This window comes from Rhincodon typus, chromosome 11, assembly GCF_021869965.1.
Source record: "Rhincodon typus isolate 14 chromosome 11, sRhiTyp1.1, whole genome shotgun sequence".
NCBI classification, from domain to species: Eukaryota; Metazoa; Chordata; class Chondrichthyes; order Orectolobiformes; family Rhincodontidae; genus Rhincodon; species Rhincodon typus.
Genome location: NC_063342.1, coordinates 57,200,837 through 57,219,366, shown reverse-complemented (window position 1 = coordinate 57,219,366; position 18,530 = coordinate 57,200,837). Strand labels below are relative to the sequence as shown.

At 39.6% G+C, this 18,530-nt stretch overlaps 1 long non-coding RNA gene across 1 annotated transcript; it reads left to right on the top strand.

The window, feature by feature from the left end:
* The first annotated feature begins 444 nt into the window (after positions 1-444).
* Positions 445-14,316, top strand: LOC125484464. Its single transcript, XR_007263302.1, has 3 exons — positions 445-635; positions 11,563-11,677; positions 11,965-14,316. It is a non-coding gene; the product is annotated as an uncharacterized LOC125484464 (long non-coding RNA).
* Positions 14,317-18,530: the final 4,214 nt, after the last annotated feature.

Genomic DNA, 18,530 nt, shown 5'->3' with positions numbered 1-18,530 from the left:
ACAACAATGTGGTTGACTCTTAACTGTCCTCTGGGCAATTAGGGATGGGGAATAAATGCTGCCCCAGCCAGCAACGCCCTTATCCAGTGAATGAATAGTTTAAAGAAAAAGGCAAGATTTTTAGGCTCTTTTCTCAGGTCCACCAGTCACTTGATCTAAAATAGAACAACATCTGGGTAGAATGCTCTTCAGACGGACCGTGTGGACTTGTTGGGCCTATTGGCCTGTTTCCACACTGTAGGGATTTTATGGTTCTATGAAATATTGTTTGCAGTGTTGTAATTGAGTAGATGTATCACTGGATGACCATGCATAAGTAAATGTGTGCCTTTCATTTCCGTTTGGTGGTAATTTTGTTTTTTTTTTGTATTTTCCCTTTCTTTTATTCTGTTTCCCTTTATTTTCATTTTCTCTGATGCTCCTCCTTTTCCAGTCTTGTTCTCTGTAAGAGAGAGTTGGTTTAAGAACTGCAGGCCTCTAGTTGAAATAAAAATTGCAGGCTTGTAGTAGCAGGTTCCAGCCTTTAAGTGGCGTGCATGCCAAATAGTGATTGCTGACATCATGCAGGATCTTTTTTTCCCTATCTTGGCACTGATTAGAAAAAGATGATGGAACCAACTAGTGCCTTGACAGAGGTAAGCTTTAAAATATAGAAACTGACTCAAAAGTTGTATTTTCTGGTAGGAGACTTTTGTAGTTATACTGTCAAGACCATTTAACTGCTTTTATAAGTTAAAATCAGAAATGCAGGCCCTCAAGTTCTTTTTAAAAAGAGTGAGATGCAGAATTCACTGGTACAAGTCTGTTGCCTTTGGTTTTGGTTGTATTGATAATTTCAGCCTTTTAATTTTTAAGTAAAGGGACTTTTATGAATTCCTTAGGTTGAAAAGCTATGTCTTCTTGCTGGTCCATGTTATATCTACTGTTAGAGCACAGGGATAGCAAGCCAAACTAAATCAGCCTCACTATCATTGGATTTGCAACACAATGAAAATAAAGCATTCAGTGACTCTCCAAACTACCCAGTTGTTCTGAACCAGACTTGGCAACTAACAGACCTTGGACACTAAAGTTGTAACTTAAACAAAAATTAACAATTTATTATTAATAATGTAACTTCAGAACATAGACTAACAAAGTAATCTAATTAATATCTATAATCCAAAGCTCAATCGTGTTGATCATAATGCCTACAGTCAGACAGACAGACAGACACAGTTAAGGGATAAATTAAAGAAAGAAAATAAATGTAAGCAGTTTCCGGCTCTTGATTCCAGGCCTTTGTGAAATCTTTGGACAGTGGGTTGTTCAGGGGCAAGCAGAACTGCAAATCTTGCTTTAGAATCGTAGAACGCCTACAGTGTGGAAGCAGATCATTTGGCCCATCGAATCCACACCAACCCTTAAAAGAGCGCCCTACCCTTGGCCCTGTACCCTATCCCTGTGTAACCCTGTATTTCCCATGGTTAATCCACCTATTTACACATCCCTGGACACTATGGTTAATTTAGTGTGGCGAATCCACCTAACCTACATATCTTTGGACTGAGAGAGGAAACCAGAGCACAAGGAGGAAACCCACATAGGCATGGGGCGAATGTGCAAACTCCACACAGACAGGTTGGAATTGAACCCGGGTCCCTGATGCTGTGAGGCAGTAGTGCTAACCGAAGTCACCAGTTTAATGCAAAAAGTTTCAGCAGATTTATAGAAATATTTACATATTTTTTACAGGCTGGTATTCTTATCTAAGAGCCTTCAACAGTTTGATAATTAGAGAGAAACTTGAAAGACAGCACAAGTGGTACCAACTCTAGAAACCTCCAAAATTCACTGCCTCCTGCCAAAACCCAGCCAGGAGAGGTTCTCCCTTGATTGACCCATTCAACATCCAAGCCAAAAAATGAGTAAAATAAAACAAAGAATGCAATGGTCTCCACACTACATATCTGTATGTTTGTCTGCATTTGGAGAAACTGATGCAGCTGATTGTCCAAATCCTTTGATGTCTAGACTGTTGTCTGGTTGGTCTGCAGTTGGTTTTTCAAATGTCTGTCATCAAGATCTTGAGTTTTTTTTTGTAGACGTCCACTATGCTAACCCCACTTCAGGGTATTTCACCATATGTGGCAATGCCTACATTATCCCACATAACATAAGAAATTAGGCTTGGATAACATGGCATTGAAGAATTAAAGGATGTTTATTACAGTTCACTAATAGATAAAAATATAAGATTTACAGGCACACTTGTATCTGGATTCACATAAGTTTACAGGTTATAAAGAGTAGCATACTTTTGTTTGCATGTCATGTGTCAAGTGGTTTGAGTCAAGATGGAGTATGCAATAACTATATCATCAGATTATATGCTACAATATAGTGACTGTACCATGAACATGTCCCTTAAAGGTATAACAAGGTGTAGAGCTGGATGAACACAGTAGGCCAAGCAGCATCAGAGGAGCAGGAAAGCTCAGATGAGCTAACTAGCTCCCTATCTTTCAATTACCTTGAAGATTTTCGTGTGCTTTCATTTTCTCCAAGATTTCACACAGATAATCTCGTTTATGCGTTTCCATACAAAAGGAGATGACAACTCATTCTTTAATCTCTTAAGCTTTTTTAAAAAAAGACACAACAATGTGAAAGAATATGAAAATAATTGGCAGGATTTTATGGACACCTAAATGATGTGGCCTGTAGGGGGAAATGTGTCAGAATCACTCAAGAAGGCCAGCAAGACCAATTCCAACATTGGGAGCATCTTCTTCTATCATTTAGGCATCTGCTGGGTGGTGAGGCAAAATTCTCAATTACCAATTGAAGGGGTGTTATTGCTTTTTAAACACCTTAACAGTGACACAATTTGCCTCATTCATAGTCAGCTTCCTGTCTTCGCAAATGTGCTGAACAAACAGATGCTGAGAATTCTCAACACGTAAGCCAGAGCAGGTGCCTGGTGACTTCAGCTCACTGTTTGCTCCATGTTGAACACCAGGCGCCAACATCTCAGGGTGCGCTGCAGGGGTACCTGTCACCAATTTCCACAGACGTCAGCATCTGACATGAAGGAACCCCCCAAGGCACATCTCTGATCCATGTAGAATATCCTTCTGCACTTGAATGCTACAACTCAGGCTGCACTGGTAGCTATCATTGTAACACTGCAGCAAGGATAGTGTGTGCTCAGGGACACACACCCAGCTCATGGTCTAGTCCACACTGCATCTCTAGGCTATTTGCATGCTGTCACAGCGCTCACTCACTCTTTGCCCCTCTGAGTGCTCACAGCACCCCTGCCTTGCATTGCCTCTCCTGGCTTGCACTGCCACTGTACCATTTCTGTCTAGCAGAACCCTGTCCACAAAGTGAAACCCCTCTGTCGGCCATATCAGGGACAAAAGTCAGGAACTGTGCAGGACAGCTCATTTGACAGCACAGTAGCATTTTAGAGGAGGCACCAGAGTCAAACATACTGGTCAATTCCAGGATATCCTAACAGTGGTGAGTTGTTCCAGGATCAGTGTGTGATTTCTGATGAAGGGTCTAGGCCCGAAACGTCAGCCTTTCTGCTCCTATGATGCTGCTTGGCCTGCTGTGTACATCCAGCTCTGCACCTTGTTGTCTCAGTGTTTGGTATGATGTGCTAGAATCGAATGATAGGGGTGAGATATGTTTGTTAAGATACAGAACTTTCTTGGCCTTGTGCTGAAAACCGTACCAAAAAACACAATGGAGCAACACTTCACCAAAATACTCTAAGATTCATTCTATTATATCTGCTTTCATCTCGCCTTGTTTATAACGGATGTTAGCCCTTAGATATAGCCTACTTTTCCATTTTTGGTCATGCATTGTTCATAGTAAGCACTCCTAGATTAAGTTCAGCACAAACAGCTACAAATTAATGCTCCCAGCAAGAGTGTGATATTTCTTTAATCTGTTGGATCTTTTCCATTTTCTACAATAAATGTTAGAATGAAATTGCCACCTTGTGTCAGCAAGATAATGCAACAACCTCATACCTATTAAGAATTTATTTGAAGTTGCCAACACTCAGGAGCTACAGGAAGAAGAAAACATTATTTTATCAGTCTGTCTTGTACTCAAATCCATTTCAGAGATCAGTTTGCCAGCCCAATAGCAATGATTGAAAAAATTTTAGTTCAAACTCCAACCAGTGTTTGTGCTCATAAACTAGGATAATGTAATAGTGCAGCCTTATGAAAAGTGTCACTCTTGGTATGAGACCTTAAACTGAGAGGCAGGGCTACCCTCTCTCCTCTGTCCTGTCAGTCTGTTGCAGATAACCCCTTCCCGAGTCCTTTAGGAAGAATGCAGGTATTAAGTGGGTGGACTATCCTACGTAATGGACATACTCAGGTCAAAGCATCCCTCTACCATTGGATGTCATCATTGTCTTCTGCTTGGATCCAGTATTGGTGCACTGGCTGATTAGTGTCTGCAACCAGTTTGAACTGGGCTCAGCAGCTAAGGGAAACCGAGGCCATGTTGTTTGGGAACTGGGCTGACTGATCCTTTGTCTGCTTCACTGTTAGGTTAAATTACCTGTGGGTATTGTGGTCAAGGCTCAGAGAGGCTAGGAATGCACTGGGAGCGTATAGTTATGGTCAAACAAAAATGGTGCACGTGGGAGCAGCGCTTCCTCTCTGCTGTGAAATACTCTCGATGCTGTCTCAGTGCAAGTCTAGCTCATTCCTCACTCCTGCACCATGGCACTTCACCTGAGCCACCATCTACTTTATGGACCATGTTTACAAAAATGTAATGTACAAACTTCCAAATAAAGTGGGTGGGAGGGGTGGTGGAGGAGGGTAGAAACATTCCCAACCCTGCCCTCATCCTGTGTGCAGCTGTAGCAAGTCTGTAAGCAGCCACCAAGTATCAGGCAGTCAAGGTTCTCCCTGTTCCTGGTCCTACCAAGGGTGCTTCTAGACACATGGCTGCCGAATGCTGCGAATAGTTGGATCGTGCCATTATCACCTGTTCCTCAAGGAGAGGCTTATGAAGAAAATCAACTTTGACCACACGTCACCATGTAATACTGGAGGCCATGCAGGGAAAGGAGGGTAGATCTTGAGAGATTGTTCCTTGAGCAGAAGATATTTGTCAGAATCCCAAAACTTATTTAAAAAGTCTTATGATATACGTAGGCTGGTGGTAAGGAGGGCCCTTTTTATTGGATTCTTCCTAAACGTCTGAAGCCTTATCTTTTCCAGACGTTGTTCTTGAAGTGGAGGCAATGTTGAAGATACTGTTGTTCACCCCCTTGAGGAATGTGCATTTGGGAAGCAGGTCTGGAGACAGATGCAGTCCTTTTTTAAATTGAAGTTTGTCCTGAGCAGCTCATAATGCAGGACTCTGCTCCAAAGGCTGTTCCCTGGAATGTGCACCAAGAGAAACATCAACTGTGTCTGCAGGACATTAACTCGGTGAAAGACCCTCTTTGATCTTCCCGAAGCTTGCTGGTCTTCCAGTGCATAGAGTTGCCAACTGGCACATTTCAAGGTCCATGTGTTCAGGGATACAATAATGCTGGGAAGACTGGGGAAAATGTGCCTGTCTGAAGCCTTTCAGCGATAGCACACCGAGGGGCTGAGAACTGTAGTTCTGTTAGGCTGCGTGCCTTATAATTTACAACATACATACGTAAGTGAGTATTGAAAATGTATTGCGGCTGCTTCAGAGTGAAACATGTTATATAAGCAACTTCTGTTGCACTTCCTGGAATTTCCAATTTGAAATATTTTGGCCTTGGGCTGCACACCTGATGTGGAATGTATTTTGTAAATATTAACACTGATACAATCAGATCAAGAACATATTGTCTTGGCACATGTTGAATTTTTTTGCATGTCCTGTTGTGGTTGAAATGTTTTTGTGTTTTATGTTTACACATTTTATGAATAAAGTATATATTTGGAAAACAAAATCATGCTGAATGGAAATGAGTTGAATTGCACAATGAGATTTTGCCTTGAACGTTACAGAATTTTGGCAATGTGTTTTTACAAATTGTTAATAAAGTAAATGTTTGTGGAAAGAAATAGCTGATTATCAGCCTCCCAGTCATTCCTGAACTCTATCATGGAGGTCATAGAGAATAGTAATGGGAGAATCTCAATAAATCTCCAACTTTGGATGAGTTGACTGAGGCCCTCAAATCTTTACAAAAGTGTAAAATTCCTGGAAGTGACAGCTTATCAGTCAAGTTGTATTCAACTCTGAGATGTGATGGACTCAGATCTGTTGGACGTGTACAAGGTAATGCTTTTGGCTGGAAGCATGTCAGAATCCATCAGGAAGGGCATCATCACCCTCATCTACAAGTGGAAAGGGGACGAAAGAAGAAATTAGCAGTGCATACCACTGATGCACATGGATTACAAACTTCTGCTAAAGGTCAGCACCAACCAGGCCATGTGTGTCCTGGAGTTGATTATTCGCCCTGCCCAGACATGTAATATATCTGGCAGGAAGATCTCTGAGAGCCTTGTGCTGCTCAGGGATACAATTGCCTATGTTTGGGGCTGGGAGCTGGACATTTGCCTCATCAGACTGGACTGGGAGAAGGCCTTTGCCAGAATATTGCACACCGGCATTAATCGATATGCCTTCTCTCCCCTGTCCTGTTGTGTGTTGTATAAAACGCTTTGCCAAGTTCTTTAGGAAAGATTTGGCAGAAGGAGAGGCAACTATCCCAGGTAGGAGGAGCACTCAGATCAAATCATGTACATGGATAATATCGTTGTTTTCTGCTCAGATCCCCTGTTGTTTGCACAACTTCCAGAAGGAAGAAAACCGTAAAACTTGTAAGCATTGCTTACAGGGTCTGACTTGTCTTGTACACCTCAAAATGAAGGTCCAGTATGACCAGTTAGTTCATTTCTAAGCATTACTACCTTTTCCTGTTCTTTCCCTCTGGGCTATGACCTGTTTGAATGGGCCTAAGGAGCCAAGCTAAATTGTGGCAAGAGCAAAGCCATTTTATTTGCAAACTGGGCCAACTAATTCTTCATCCCCTTCACCGTTTGATTAAATTACCTCGAGGTGCTGGGGATAGGATTGAGAGGATCCTGCTGCAAGTGTCAAAACCTGGAAGAAGTGAACAGCCATGGTGTAACAAAAGCTGGGCATGTGGGAGTGATACTGCTTCTTCATTGTAGGTAAGAAGCTGGGAGGCACTCTCAGTGTTGCTCATTGGGGTGCCCGTTTGATCCATTCCTGACTCTTGCATCATGGTGGTCACCTGAACCACCTTCTGCTATAGCCAGAGGTCATAAATGAACTGTATTTACAGTCGTAAAGAACAAATTAGTAGATAGAGGGGGAAGGAAATGGACCCAACAACATACTCATTCTGATGGCCACCCTTACATGGAGCTGCATCAAGGTGTGAGTAGATTCTGAGTCATTGTGTGCTGAGATTCTCCCTGTCTCGGGTGTTGTGAAGAATGGGTCTAGCCATATTGACATTGAAAGTTCCAAGTAATTGGACAGTGCCAGATCATCTCTCTAACACAGAAAACCGTTTTGACCACAAATCCTCAGTGAGTGGTCAGTGCATAACTCCTTGGAGATCCTGTGAGAAAAGAGAGGGTAGCTCTTGTCATTTAGTTCATTGAGGAGACTGTCAAAGGCATTTGGCAGAATGCTTCATTGCCAGAACTTAAAACCAAAACATAGCTCAGCTGATGGTGAGACATGCCCTGCCCATCAGCTTCTTCCTTTATGCCTGGAGTCTCACCCCACTGCATGTTGTCCTTGAGACTGGTGCAGTGGAGGAGAGAAAACCGTCTGTATCGTTGTAGAATGTGCCTGTACAAAGAAGGTCTGGAGAGAGACGCATTTTTTTTTTGCAATGTTCATCCTGAGCAGCTCCATACTGTAGGACTGAGCATTGAAGGCTCTGTAGACACTCTCTGAAGACACTGAGACAAACATTAACTTTAGCTGGAGGACCATCAACTCCGAGAAGGCTGCACCTTAGTCTGCCTGAAACTTGCTAGTCTTCGATTGCAAAGAGTTGTCTTCGATGGAGCTTTGCAAAGTGGCACATTTCAAGCTCCAGGACTGTGTGCTGAGGGCACACTAAAGTTGGGATAGCCGCCACAGAGGTATACTGGGGTAAGTTTCCTGCCTATAGCCTTTCAGCCATGGTGCTCTGAGGGACAGGAAACCCTTGGGTTACATACCTGACAGGAAAGGGCTGTTGTGACTCACTGGGGTTGCATGCTGAAAATCAAGCACCGCTATTTCCAGAATTGTTACAAAAGATTTTATAAATTTTACCAAAGAATGAAAAACTCCCCCATTTTAATTTTACCCCTTTTCAAACCATGGTAGTATATTTCCCCTTTCCCTCTGTTTAGCAGTTTGGAATTGCTTTGTGGGGGTAGGTTTATTGGTTAGCTGGAAGTTCAGGAGTTGGAGGCAGTTTCTTTCCTTTAAAATTTCTTTGAAGATCTTATGAGAAATATTACTGAAATGTAGTTTCCACTGCACCATTTTGCCAGAGACAGCACAGTAAATAAGTTGTTGGCTGTGTTTTTAAAAAGTGAGATTTTCGTTTGTAGACTGGAGTTAGTAGTTTTGATGTCATCAGTACGTACTGTATAAAGCAGTGTTGAATGATTAACTGTCTGCTATTTCAAAGTTGTACAGTTAATAGGCAGTTGGGGTCACTGTGGGAATTACATAACCAAGCCTCATTAGGGGGAGGTATGGAAATTGGTTGCCAACAACGCAAAGGATTACATTGCAGTTAACCAACTGACTATGGCCCATCTCAGAGGCTAGTTGAAAAGTTGTTAACACATATTTTTACGGGATTGTGCAAACTTGAATTCTGTTGTGTGGGGTTTTCCTTATTAGAGACAGTTGGTCTCTGAGATCATTTATAACACAATAGTTTATCATTCCACTCACATCAAGAGGTACATAAATCATTGATTGTCCAACTGGCTTTGAATTCCAAGAAGCTTCTGGAAGGTTACCACTAAGTCCGGTCACATGAGTATAACAGCTTTGTTTGTTGAGCTGTTTAATCGGTTTTTAAAACTGTCACTAGATATAGATAGATATCTATTAAAATTGTTTTTGAATTCATTTGTGCAACTATAACAACAAGTGTATTCAAATTGCACTGAGACACCTCAGAATGGTACATGGCATATAGAGCTGTATGGCTGAAATGGAATGTATATTGTAAATATTAAGATTATTACGATTATATCAAGACACCCAAAAGTGGATCATGTTGTATGGAGATACATTGAATTTGCTGTAATTCATTTAAATGTGGAAATGGTTTGTAATGTACTTTTACAATTTTTATAAACAAAACATATTTTTGAAACAAAATGAGTTATTCAAAGTAAATAACACATTTACTGAATCTAATGTGCCATTATGGAGAGCTATGTGGGATATAGCTGTGTGTGGACGCAGTGGGGTTGTGAGGCAAGAGCTGTTTTGGCCTGATTTCCTTCAGCAGAGAGGTTAATAATCAGAGGGTGTAGATTTAATGTGATTGGTAGAAAGTTTAGAGATTAGTTTGAGGTTTTTTTTGGTGAGGATCTGGAGCTCATTGTCTTAGATAGGGACAGAAACTTAATCGTGCTATGTTTTTAAATGCAATGATGTAGAAGGCTGGAGACCAAGAGCTGGAAGGTAGGGTTAGATTGGGTTGCTAACTGCTGTGCTGCAACTTTCAATGATTCCAGAATAATTTGGTATGGGAGCAGGCTTGATGGACCAGCTTATCTTTTCCCACCTCACAATTTAGTATGATTGTATGTTCCACTGTTGGTTCCAAATGCGAATTTCAACTTGACAATGAGAAAAGATAGCACCAAAATGTAGTCAATCACACGTCCATTCATGTTAGGTTAATATGCTGGAAGGGTGGAATTATGAATGCCAGTGTGTTTCTTTTTTATAGATGCTACTTGTTTAATGCTAATGGCATGTGTAGACTGACATTATGACTCCAGAAAGCTTACTGTGGGGGGAAGAAAAAATTAGTTTGTATAATCTCTGGCCTTCCTAGGTCTTTTAATATCAGCTGACCTTGTTAGAGGCATCTACTGTCTGTTAGTGTCTGGTTTCATTCTGTGTCTGTGCAGCCTCATGACAGCTTTTGCTTTTAAAGAGAGACAGTGGTATAAGGGCAAAACACTAATGTAAAATCAGTTCTTCTAACTACAGTGTTATTAACTCCCCTGATTCTGTTTAAGATTCAATTTGCATAATCGCTTTAATGCGCATGGTTAAATAGAAGGAGAGAGAAAATGTTTACATTGTAATAAATGGATAAGAAATTGAATGTTGGTCATTCTTTTATCTCTCGTCCCATTTAGTCTTTAACAATTTTGATTGTTTTGGAGGGATACATATTAACTGTAGAGTTAACATTTCAGGAAAAATTATTGTAAATTTTATCAAAGTTCAGTAATAGATTCTTATGAGGTATAGCCACAAGTCATCATTGATGATGAATGACTCATCTGCCTGTGGGTTGACTTAACATTATTCATTCTAAGGTCTCTTCCTCCCTACCACCCACCCCCTGCCAGTTAAAGCTTCATCAGTACAAATATTTTCCCTGTCTTCTGTTCCACTTGCTTCTCATAGGCTTTTGAAATACAAGCTCAATTTTGTTCTGTCACTACTGCGTGATGTAGCTCCTCATGTTGAAATGCCAGCTGACTAGGAGGAACTGGGTAGTTCAAAGGCAAATTAGATTGATGGGAGCGTACTGCATGTGTTCTGCTCCCCAGGGGGGTAAACAGCGAACAAACATAATCAAATTTACAAATAACCCTGCAAATGAATACATTACCGAGATGTCACTTGTAACATTTACACAAATCTGATCATAAATTAAGCATGAATTACCAGACAAATGATACTTCTAATTAGAAGCTAAATTTCAGTTCAAATAGTTAATGCAACAAAGTGTCTAGATCACTCCTCACATGTTGATACCACATGCAGTTTGAAAGTTCGCTAACTCTGCCTCCAGTATATGGATTTCACAATTTCTTAATTACTTTCACCATCACGTCCTATTCACCGGCTTTATTTCATGAGATCCCCAATATGGTTAATGAGATATATTTAACACAGGCAAGGTGCGTATCTATCAACCCTTTTGAATCAGGTCAGTCCCAGTTGTAACTTTGCAGAATATCTTTTCAAATGACTAATAAACAATACATGGTTTATGATTTAGGCTTCTCATACAAACCCTCATCTGTTTGACATGCCTGAGCTATTTGTATTGCTTTTACAGTTCAGTGCCTTCCCAAGAACTTCTGGAATCTATTTTGCTTCTCATGTCAAACAGAAAGCTGACTTGTTTGTAGTGATTTTTTGTGGCTTATCCTGACATTAAATTATTTGTTCCTCCAGCAACTTTATCTGTGTTTTGATCCCTTTCCCCTTGCAACTCTCTTGCTGTAGTTCTAGTTTACCTTTGTTTCTGGTCACGTGGCCTCTGTGTTTTAACTTCCTTCCTGTTTATTCTGCTTCCAGATCAAGGGCTACCAACCCATTCATTATCCAAGAAAACTACAATTTGTCCCTTGACAATCAGTACAAAAACTAAAAGGACCATTTGAAACATTCTTAAAAAAGCTGGATTCACCAGGTATTTAGTAATACAAATTTTCCTTATTTTTACTGTTTCAAGGTCAGAAATCATCTCACAAGTGTCTTGTGAATTTCATCATGCTCTTCCTTGTTGTCGAAAGTTTAATATAGGATCTTATAGCACAGAAGATTGCCATTTAGCTTGTTATGTGCTGTTTTTGAAAAGTCTGTAAATGGGTTCCCCTGCCCCACTCTTATATAGTCCTGTAGGTGTCTTCTTTTCAAGTATATATCTAATTCTCTTTTGAAAGTTAACATTGAATCTTCTCCCCTCTTCCCTAACAGGCACATACTTTTCATGGGACTGTTACCGTAACTCCTAATCCTTTATCAAAATGCTCACCTTTTCACGGAGGGATTCACAGTTGTGGCATCAGATTTGGAAATGATTGCTGAACAACCCCAAGAACAACACTGCAGGTGGCAGCACCAGCACTTCCCAACTTACTGTACTCGTCAGCAGAATGGAAATAGGTGTGAAGATTGAAAGAGCATTTCGTGGTGGCACAGTGTATGGGGAAAACTTTGCTTAATCTGTGGAGGGAGACGAGTTAGAAAACTTGTATTGCCATAGTTATTACTTGATGTATTTTACAAAGAACTGAAACTGTTAATCAATGAAAAGGATGAAATCACTCTCCGTTTCAAGCTTTTACAAGCATTGACTAGATATCTTATGGACAAAATGACAGCAATATAGATTACAAGAAGCATGCAATAGAATCTTAAATTACTAAATGTAGTAGAGGATTACTTTTAGACCCAATGTTACCACAGCCCTAGATAATTCACTTCATGACCTCATTCTTATGAATGTCCAGGATTTCAAGTCATTTAGAAGAATCGAACAGGGCTAGTAAGTATCGAAGTCATTCAAATATTAGATCATCTGTTTGTCATCTCCAGAAGTAACGAATATATACAATAGAGAGGATCAATTTAATCAGTGAGAGTAATTACTGCTGTAAATACCTTCACAAAGGGATTGGTAAATACCTTTAAAAGTGCAATGGGTAATTTCATTTAGAATGCTAAAGAAAAAATGAATTGTACCTAATTCCTTTTATTATTATAACTTATTCTTCTGTTCTTATGCACCGATAATACAAGGAAAAAATGATGGCAGACACTGACAATGAAAAGATTTTACTGTATTAAATTAGAAAAGATGAAAATGATACGAGCTGCAGACACAAAGAGAAAGTGGATAGAGGCAGAAAGATAATCACTGAATTCATGTTAGGACAAGCCAGCAAAGCTAAGGTCACTCTTTTGTTTGGCAGCAAGAAAAGAATAGGATTCCAGAAGCTCTTGACGAAGGGACTAAAAGCAGTGTGAATAAGTGAAGCAAGCAAAAGAGCTGAGAGTTACTATCATAAAGCCAGATTTTGAAAGGTTCCGGTTTACGATAATAAGTGTGATTTTTCATGCAAGAATTGTTTTGCAGTCTTGTCTTCAGTCCTACCATTGCAAATTCATTTCTATTAATTGATCATCTAATCTGACTGGTTTAATATCTTATTGGTATTATGTCCTGGAGGCTAAGCAATATTAATATATTCTAAGGTCTTTAAACAGATCTATGCCAAACTATAATTGGAAATATAACTGGATTTTTTCTAAATACGTGGCTAGTTATGCTGCAGCACATTTGGTATGCAGCCTTCTTATCCTTAGTGATAAATAAAAGAAAATGCATGTTCATACTTTTCTCCCCAAGGAAATTAGTGTCCAGCGTTCTGTATTAAACTGTAGTGATTTTGCTTCATAAAGGTACCTGGTTTTCAATGCTAGACCCATTATTCTTCTTGCAGACAAGAGAGTTTCCTTTTAAGCTATATTCCAGTCAAGCACTGCTCCATTAACCTTCTATTCTGGAGTTAGATTAATAGAGATGGTACACTTCACACTTAGTTGATCTTTTCAACTGGAAAGTCACTGCTGATGCTAATAAAATACTGAGGTTCTGCTGAGTGCCCCTTCTTTCTCTTCAAGGATGCCAGTCCTACCTCAGTGTGCAATCCATTAAAGCATGACCTTCTCTTACAAAGAGCGACATTGCGTTAGCTTTAAAGACCCTTGCATTCCAGTTCAATTGTTCTGTAATTTTCACATATATCTCTTGTTAATAACCAAAAGCCCTTCAGGTTGGAGGAGAAAAGAAGGAAGTTCAGGGGGTTTACACAGGCTTACAGCTTCAATCTCAAATAATTGTCCTTTAGCTTAGTTGTAACAACATTTAGAATTATCATGGAACGTTTCTCACCAAAACTGTGTATGTAGGTATAAATACATGAATGTTGGTAAGTTGGGTATAGATCCACTAGTTGGTGTGATAATTTCTTAAGGTACCTTCGCGAATTTGTGGAAGATCCAGTCTTAAAAGGAATATATTCAGTGTTCTATGCTCATGAATTTGAGGAAATGCCAAACAGAATTTTGACTGAAATTATATAGATTTGTACATTATGTAGCCACCTAATTTGCTGTGAAATAACAACTACTTTTTGTGCAAAAATATAATTTATTTTTGTGAATAATACATTTAGTTATTTACATTCAATGCTACTGTTGATGAGATTTAGGTTATTGATTTCAAAAAAAACGTTTGAATAAAAATAATGAAGGTATCCCTGAATAAAGGGGTCGCCTGACATGATTTAAGCGGGGTGGTGGTGGAATAATTTTAACCCCAAAAAATGAGTGGCTGAGGGTTGGATCAGCCTCATGTCCATCCAAAGATCTCCCTGGGATTGTACCTCACTCTCACCCTCACCACTGTTTACAGTTACTGGATATAGGCCCCTGGTTTGGGCTGCAGCATGGCCGTCACTTATAACGGAAGCCACCCCTGTTGAGCAAGCTGATTTCCAAGTGGGGGATCCTATTAAAAATGAATTTGTATGCTTTGGAATTAATGTGGAGAAACACAGACTTTCCTGACTGAAACCTTGCTCCGCCCCATACCCCATGTCAGAAATGATATGTGTATGGGGCAATGCTCGATTGAGATCTATCGTGATCAGTACAGCCCCAGGGTCATGGGAGGCAACTGCTGACTTAATGTCCAAACTATCTCCATGTATGTGCAGCAACCACATTAGTTCCCTCTGAATGAAATCTCTTATCACATTTTAGCGGAGTGTTGCTTCTGGAGAAATTAATTAGACGTACTTATCCAGTAAGATTTTTTAAAACCTTTGGAGAGTGGTCAACACAAGTCAGAAAGTTTCTTCATAAAAGTGTTTTAAAATAAAGTTGAATGCTTATATGAGAGAATCAATAACCAATATTGATTATCAAGCAATAATATACTATTTGAAATTTTAAGACAAGCTGAAAGAAGGCATTAAAAGTGCCGTGTCTTCCAGAGAGAGTGTAATGGCTAGGGGGAGATGTCAGATAAGATTGAAAGCACTGGATAGATGTACAGAATATTGAGAAAAATGGCAGAAATGCAATAAATCCACTTAAAATAATGGATGTCTAAGCATAATCCAGTAAAGGCTGGGAAACATATGAAAGACAACCTTGACTTTAGTGGCTACATTTATGTGGCTAGCAGGCACATTAGGAGACAACTTTCAAAGGTATCTTCAAACGCAGCAGACGAGTTATTGTTTTATGCATTATTCAACTTGTCAGATAGCTTTATTACGTTTGAGAACTGCTCTGTGCATACAACGACAGTTAGTGTGACTGACTGAAGCAGAATGACATTCACACTAATGGACGAGTGATTGCTATAATTTGACCAAGAACGTGATGAGTTCAGTTACTGGTTAAAGCATTGGATCAGAAGCCCAGAGTTGGAGATCTCAGATCTCATTATATCAAGCTGAAGTAATCTTATACAATTTTTTTCTATGTCTTGAAGGGTCTTTTCAATGTAAATATTTTTCAATGATTATTTCTTACCTCTCCAATCCATTAACTAGTACAACTTTCCTTCTTCTTTTAAATATAATTGAATTCATCCTGAACAAGATGCTTCTCATCTTCCCAACTATCACCTTGTGGCAGTTTATAATTTCTAAAACTATTGAAAATTACTATTCATTAAATTTTCCCTAATTTTGAAAGTTCTTGCCTAATCCACAACCATCTGTAATATTCTAGCATGGGCATAGCACAAACCATATTGGTATCTTTTTTTGGAATTTATATTAGTAAATCATATAGAAATTTCCAAATAATTTGAGAAAACCTGACACTTTGCATTTATCATCCATTTGCCATAATTTGGCCTTACACTATATTCTTGATTATCTAGTTTGCTCTCAAATATTGTGTGTTGACTCTTGAATTTACTGTGTCCTGTTTTTCTCTTTCTGTTTTCTCAACAAATTATTCTGTAAATTTCATTAGATCACATAAGCTTCATGTTCACACCTTCCAAATTCTCTTCCAGTGCAAAGGCTAAATGAATCCACCCGGCTGCTCTCCAAATCTTTTGATCTGGGCTTCAATTACTTTTTGAAATCTTTAGAGAAACATCTTCTTAATGTATAATAAATTCACAAATTGATCTTTTTGCTTCTTTGTTCATAGAATGTGGTGTTGCTGGTAAGGCCAGTGCTCACTGACCATCCATAATTGTCCTTGAGATGGTGGAGGTGAGCTGAAGAATGCATCACTTCAGTAATCCCTTTTCTCTGTAATGTGATTATTATATAAAAATCTTTCATAAATGAAGCTTTTGACCTCCACAAATCAATCTAATGATCAAATCATTCTTCCTAATAACAAGATTATTACCTGCTATTAACCAATACATTAACTAATTAACAATTGACCAATGAAACAAGTCCATGAATGTTCTGTTTAAGGTATCTTTGCTTTCACAGGATCCAAGAAATTATGCTAGCCTCAAATTACCTTGCAGTTTGTGCAATTATTGGGGCATTATAATGGTGGGAGATGGATGACAGCAGAAGTTGAGGCAGCACTTAGAATTATTCTCCTGTTTCGGTACAATACGGTTTCCTCTTGATGGCTCTTATTTTGTCATTGTCATGCAGGATTACTGATAATAACCAAATGGTGTCATACAACAAGATTCCTGTTATTACTACTCCCATAATGCTCTGATGTAGCAATGTATAAGGTCTTGTGGCTTTGTAGAAATCACGAGCACAGTTCTGGATAAGAAACTTGAAGATTGCCTGCATCTTTTTAACTTTATCCCCACTGGACAACTGGGATAGACCTTCAACCACCAGAAGTGAAGGATTCCAGTCACCACTGGTCTCGACACTTGTTCCCTGCATCTCGTTACATGTTTGGAACAGCTTGTTATTAGAGGCTGCAGCTTTGGATTCCCCACTCCACATCAAGCAAGGCTGACCAGGAGACCCTCACACTCATTTGCTTGCCACAGGCACATCATTAACCTGTTTGGCCATGTTATTAATACATCTTCCATGGCCATCAAGTCCTGGGGTAGGATGTTTTGGTGCAGAGACAGGAGAAGCTTATATTAAGAGAATTGTAGCAGGTGTTCATGTAACTGTGCTCTTTTTCTTTGTGTATGTTATTGTACTCCAGTTAGTGGTCACAACTTAGCAACATTTCTGAAAGCATGCAAACTGAGTAACAACATGGTAGGTCTGATGGTGTGAGGTATATTTATTTTAATGCAAGGAGTAAAATAGGTAAGGCAGATGAGCTTAGAGCCTGGATTAGTACATGGGACTAAGATGTGGTAGACCATGCAGAAATCTGGTTGACAGCAGGGCAGGACTGGCAGCTCAACGTTCCAGGGGTTAGATGTTTCAGGCGTGATAGGGAGGCATGTGAAAGGGGTAGAAGGATTGCATTACTGATTAAGGAGAAGGTCATCATTGTACTAAGTGAGGTTATCTTGGAGGGCTCATTGATTGAGATATTATGTGTAGAGCTTAGGAATAAGAAATGTGCAATCACTATGGTGCAGCTATACTATAGGCCTCTCAATAGTCAGTGGGAGTTAGAGGAACAGCTATGTAAGTAGATCATAGAAAGATGTAAAAACAATATGGTTGTTGTACTGGGTAATTTTAACTTCTCCAATATTCACTGGGACTCCCTTAGTGCCAGGGGCTTAGATGTGGTTGCATTTGTTAGGTACATCGAACAAGCTTTCTTGAAACGATATACAGTCCAAATTGGGAAAGGGCCGAATGAGATATCATATTGGGGAATGAGCCTGGCCAGGTGATTGAAATTACAGTGGGGAAACAGTGATTATAATTCTGTAAATTTTAAGGTAGTTGTGGACAAGGGTAAGACTGGTCCTTCAGTGAAAGTGCTAAATTGGGGATGGCTAATTACAACAGTGTTTGGCAGGAACTTGAGAAATTAGACTAGGAGCAGCTGTTTGATGGTAAATCCACATCTAATTGGGAGTCTTTTAACGGTCAGTTGATCAGAGTTCAGGATCAGCATGCTGCTGTGAGGATGAAAGATAAAGATGGCAAGATTTGAGAACCCGGGATGACAAGGGATATTGAAAGTTGAATCAATAAGATAAAGGAAGTACTAATAAGGTTTAGGAGACTGAAATAAGACAAAGCCCTTGAGGAATGTAAGGGAAGCATCAAAGAACTTAAACAAGGAATTAGGAGTGCTAAAAAGGGACTTGATATATTCTTGGCAAGTAGGATTAAGGTGAATCATAAAGCATTTAATATGTATATCTCAAACAAGAGGGGAGCTAGGGAAAGGGTAAGAACAATCCAGGAAAAAGGAAGGAGTGTATACATGTAGCCAGAAGATGTGTGAGGCCCTTAGTAAGTACTTTGCATCGGTCTTCACCAAGGATGTAGATGATAGTGAAATTAGACGGGGGTATGATGATATTCTGGGGCATG